Source organism: Gossypium arboreum, chromosome 13 (assembly GCF_025698485.1).
Source record: "Gossypium arboreum isolate Shixiya-1 chromosome 13, ASM2569848v2, whole genome shotgun sequence".
NCBI lineage: Eukaryota > Viridiplantae > Streptophyta > Magnoliopsida > Malvales > Malvaceae > Gossypium > Gossypium arboreum.
In genome coordinates, this window is record NC_069082.1 from 105,141,071 (window position 1) to 105,146,676 (window position 5,606).

General features: G+C 30.2%; 1 non-coding gene across 1 annotated transcript; it reads left to right on the plus strand.

Moving 5' to 3' along the window:
- Positions 1-1,062: 1,062 nt before the first annotated feature.
- LOC128287683 (small nucleolar RNA R71) lies at positions 1,063-1,169 on the plus strand. The gene has a single exon (XR_008278383.1). It is a non-coding gene; the product is annotated as a small nucleolar RNA R71 (small nucleolar RNA).
- Positions 1,170-5,606: the final 4,437 nt, after the last annotated feature.

The window sequence follows — 5,606 nt, forward strand, 5'->3', positions numbered from 1 at the left end:
AATTTCCTTTAAAAACTTGGCGTACTTAGGAACTTTCTCAATTAATTCGATCAAGGGCAAGTTAACGTTTAAAGTTTTGAAAAAAGTTCAGAAAACTTACAAACTCGTTTTCATTTCGCTTTTGCTTTTCCTCTAGTCTTAAAGGGAATGGTATTTTTGCAACGGCATAATCTTTGGTTGTTTCCACCTCTGGCTTAATTGCCGACGCAACTACTTCCTCTGGTTTTGGTTCGTTGTCAGCTTCTAAGGGTCTCTCTTGAAGATTGTCAGTATTCTCCATATTTTCCTCCTAAGTTAGGTTTTCTGGGCTATTCAATATTTCACCTGATCGGAGTGCTATTGCTTCCACATTGTCCTTCCCTTCTCTATGAGGATTATTTTCGGTATTATTAGGAAAACCTTTTCCAATTTTCCTTTTCATATCCCCTATCATGCTCATCAATTGGTTCATTTAATCTTCAAGTTTTGTCAATGTTTTCGTTGAGTTGGTGCACTCATATTACACTTGATTTACATCTATTATCATTAACTGCATCTTCCCTTCGATTCTATTTAGGCGTTGGCCACATATAGTATGGTCATTTGGGTTGATAGTGTTTTTATTTTGGTTAGAACTATTACCCTCTCATTGGTTTCCTCCCCATATTAGGTTCGGGTGATCTCTCCATCTAGGATTATATTTATTTGAATAGGGATTTTTACCCCTATTTCTGATATAGTTTACATCCTTGGTAAGATTATTAATATAATAGAAGAGTGGTTTGTTTCCTCCATAGATATTTGGTGCACCCTTTTCAGCCTCTATTCGGTTGATTCTGTTGAGTAATTACTGGTATCAGTCATCTTCCTAGACAGCCTTCACCATAGATGGTCTTTGGTCATATGTATCATGTATGACGTTCAGTTGGCCACTGGCAGGAATTTATTGTTATACTTTCTGTTAGCTCGTACACATCTTCGTACGTTCTATTCAACAAGGCTCCTCATGCTGCTCCATCTAATTTAGGTCTCAAATGCATATCCAACCCATTGTAAAAAGTTTGCAATCGTAACCACTCAAGTAATCTGTGATGTGGGTACTTCTAAATCAACATGTTGAAATGCTCCCATGCTTCGTGAAAGCTTTCTCCTTCTAACTGTTTGAACATCAAAATTTTCCTTATTAGTTGGATCATTTTTTAATGGGGAAGAACTTTTGTAAGATTTTTCCTGCGAATTCGTCTCATGTCATGATCGATCTTGGTGCCTGCGAATCTAGTCAATAAAAGACGTTATCAATTAATGAAAAGGAGAACAACTTAAGACGAATAACACCATTAATGGCCCTATTGTATTTGAAGGTATCAAAAATTTGGAGGAACCATTTTAAATGCTGACTCAGATCTTTTGTCATTGTCCCACGAAACTGTAAAGTGTTCTGGATCATCTAGATCATAGTTGGCTTAATTTCGAAATTTTTAGCCATGATAGTTGGCCTTGTAATGCTCTTTTGAACCATATCCAGATTTGGTAACGCATAATCTTTCAAAGTCCTCTCGTTACGTGCCATGTTTCATTTTGCGGGTAGTTGTTGTGGTAGTAGTAGATCTTCTCGATTGTTAGCCTCATCAAACAACGAATTCTCTTGTGGTACATTGCCTACAGCAGGTGTTTGTGGATCTTGCATCTGCTGCTGTTGTTGTTGCTGTCGAAAATTTTTACACATTATTCTCTCTAGATTTGTGATTGGCTCTATAGGTGTTCCCCTACTACGAGTTATACGCTAAACCCAAAAACAGAATATTAGTAGAAAGAAAGAAAAGTAAATTCATAACTATAACTTAAAAATTTCTTAATTATTCTATTAAAATGCAAAAATTAAAACTAATATAGTGACATTGCCTCCTCGACAATGACGCCAGCAACTTGACCACCTATGGACGTACCAACGTTCAGAGTAGAAATCATGAACAAAAAATATGGAAAATGGTATTCGTAACTATACAGGTCAGGTTGTTATATAGTTACAATAGAGTAAGTGAGTACTCCGAGGATCATACCCAAGGGAGGCTAGCACTAAATTAATTCTAATTTTAACCTAAATAGATCTAATTAATATTTTAATTAGAATATAAGAAGAAGAATTAAAAGAAGAGTTTTTTTGGTTTACAATAATAATAAAAGAAATAAAGGAAAATTAAATGAATGAAAAACAAGAAATAGATTAAAGAAATATATATATCAAATCTGGGCATGGGTGATTAGCTTGCTTCAGTAATCTTAATCAACTGTTGTCTTGGGTTTTCTTATTCAATCAACTAGTCAGTACCCTAGCAGAATCTTCTGATACGTCCACTAAAATATTGGGTTGGCAAGGACAACTTATCTTTCGACCTCACCGTCCAGACCGATTCAGGATTAAGGTGCTTATAGATAGGCCATACCAATTTTGGGTTAATTCCTGCTTTGATGACTTCCTAGCGTTGTCAGGCCTAGGATTTAGGTTCTTACTGTCCTAAACAGTTGATCCATTAAAAAATCCTTACATAAAAGTTAATTATTCATACCTTCACTTGCTAATCCCCCACAGGAGGATTAATTCCTCATAGATCTAATAAACAATATGAACTTGAATAAAAGAATGAACATAAATAACGATTTCTAGTATATAGTTTAGAAGAAGCCTGATTATATTGAATTAAAGTGCAAAATTCTCACAAAGTTTGAGAATAGTTTCGGAATCTGATTTCTTCCCAAAAATAAATAACAAGAATGGAAATAAAGTCTAGCCCATAAAAGAAAAGAAAAACTAAAATCTAAAACTAAAGATAAAATTATACAAAGAAATAAAATGTGTTTTTAACATGTGTTAGCTGAGCCTATTTATAGACTTAAGATGGTGTTTTCTTAACCCTAGGTCATATGACGATCCTAAGCTTAAAGTTGGATTGTACGGACCAAAACGCCCTTAGCTCGTTTTAATTTCCTATGCAGAAATGGTGTCGCGACACAGTAGGTCCTATGTCACAACATCGAGGGCAGTACGTTCAGCTTTAGGGTATCTTTAGGGGTATGTCACAACATCTTCAAGCTATGCCGCGACATCGAAGGCAGTCTTGGACTTCTTCAGTTATGCTCCCTATGTTGCGACATCTAATGCTTCGTGTTGCAATCTAGCAACCAATATTAAGTTTTTATGATTTCTAATGGTATCCTACACACTTACAAAGTGTATTAGCGCACCTTTAGACCTCTTTAAGCCCTTAAGGTCAATTAAAGACTTGAAAAACAAATTTATTTACACTTAACTAAACTTTGTTGTAAAGTAATTAAAACATAACTAAAATGCTTATGTTCAAGCTCCTAAAGTACGGAAACTAGTTTAATCCACTACACTGAATTACGATAGATCAACTACCTAATCCTCCATTTGTGCCCAAATCAGCTAAAAAAGGCCTAAAACTTTGTTTACTAAACACCGCCTAAGTAATTTTAAAGAAAGGTTTGAGAAATTCAATTTCCTTTTTTAAAATTTCATGTTTTTCAAAATTACTCATAATTTTATTTGAAGTAATACACATTATCTCTTTGTATGATAAAAACTTCAAGTTTATTTTATTTATTTCTAATATATATTTTTAATTTTTTGATCAAAATTATTTATAATTTTTACAAATATAAGGATATGATATTGAATATTTTTAATATAATTATTCTTATTTTAATTATTTTTAATTTGTAAAATTCTAATAACTTAAATTTTCCTAAATCAATTATTTATTAAAAAATAATTACAATTGCTAACATTTTACAAGCTAGCATTTTGAATCGATAAATTCTAAAATATTAGTATTTTTAAATCATAAAAATTTAATTTTTTATTCAAAGCGCTCTTAAAGTCCGAACTTGTTAGGGTATTTTAAATTTAGATTTTTTTTTTAGATTGAAGTTATTTAAAGTTGGATCTAATTAACATTGCGGATTTAAGTTCAAAGTTATTGACATTTTAAAGCTCAATAAGTTGAATTGAATTTAGTTTAAATTTGAGTCAGAATTTACAAGTGTAGCATTTATGATAAAAAGATTATTATTTTCAAGACATCTACTCATCCTTTATTCAAATACTATATGAAGAATGTGAAAAAACTTACAACCTCTCAGTTGATCCAATTAATCTCTCCTAGTGGGAGAAAGTATTTGCCGTGGTTGGTAGGGTAATATTTTTATAATATAAAAATTAAAATTTAATAAATTACTTAAATTTATTGAATAATGTTTTTCAAAATAATTGCTAAAATCAATTAGAAAAAATTACGAGTTTTTTAGGTATTTATTGAAGCAGAATCTATTGAAGGGTAGATGATAATTACAAGGCTTAAACTTACTTTATATCCAAAATAAAAATATAGAAAAGATTCTTATTATCTCATATAATTTTCGTGATTAAAACAAATTACGAATTTATTAAAGAAAATACTTCTTACCATAAATTTTATTTTATTTTTTATAATTAAAATATTTGCTATATTTCCAACCATTATTTAATTCCACAATTGACTTTGATTATAGTGCTAGAAGTGAATGCTTTCCTGAACTTTTCCTCAAGGAAACCAATTAATTGATGCAATCAGAAAGGTGGAAGTCCTTGGGATGATTGCAGGACATATTTTGGTATGGATTAGTACATTTAGCTTTCAGTCTTAAATTACTAATATTTAATACTAGTTGGGAAGGGTTGAATGGTTCAATTTCAATTTTAACTACATATGAAATGGTATATAAGCTAAACTAAATATGATTTAAACAATCGATTTAGCTAGGATACTTCATACCAAATCATTATTATTTTTTAAAATGCTCCAACATATGCATGAATGTTCCAAAATCTACATAAAAATAATTATTAATGTGCCAATTTTATATAAATATAGAATACCTTGAATACATTATGAAAAAAAGTGATATATAAAATATAAAATGAAAAATATTTTAATAATGTTAATTCCACTTGGCAATTCGGATCAACATAACTATATAAAATAAATTATAAGAGAAATAGGTAAAAATATCATGGAGGTTCGTTAAAAAATCCCATCCATTTCTACCCTTAAGTAATGACATAGCTAACAAAACATGTAGACAGAGACATGTGACGTGTCATATGTACATCATACTGAAGTGGAATTTTGTCACTTTAGCAATTTAAAAAAATAAAAAACCAAATAAATACGTTTTAATAATAATTTTTAAAACTATGTCTAGGACAACCATCTTCATGTTCATCCTCGACGTGATTTTTAAAATAATTAAAAATATATAGAAAATTATTTAAAAATATTGAGAATTATAAAAAAATAAAATTATTTAAAGTTACAATAAATATTTAAATTGCATCTTAATAATTATGATCAAGCCACTTATTTAAATATTTAATAATTATTATTAATGTTAGAGTTGTGTGGTTTAAATTTCTGTTAAATAAATAAAATACAGTGGCAAAACAGGGAGATTTGTAGGGGCAAAGGTTTTTCAAGTAGAACTACTCTTCTTCTATTGATATTGATTGTACAAGTAGAACCCATATAGAACTTCTCTCCTTCTATTTGATATTAATTAGAATAAGATTT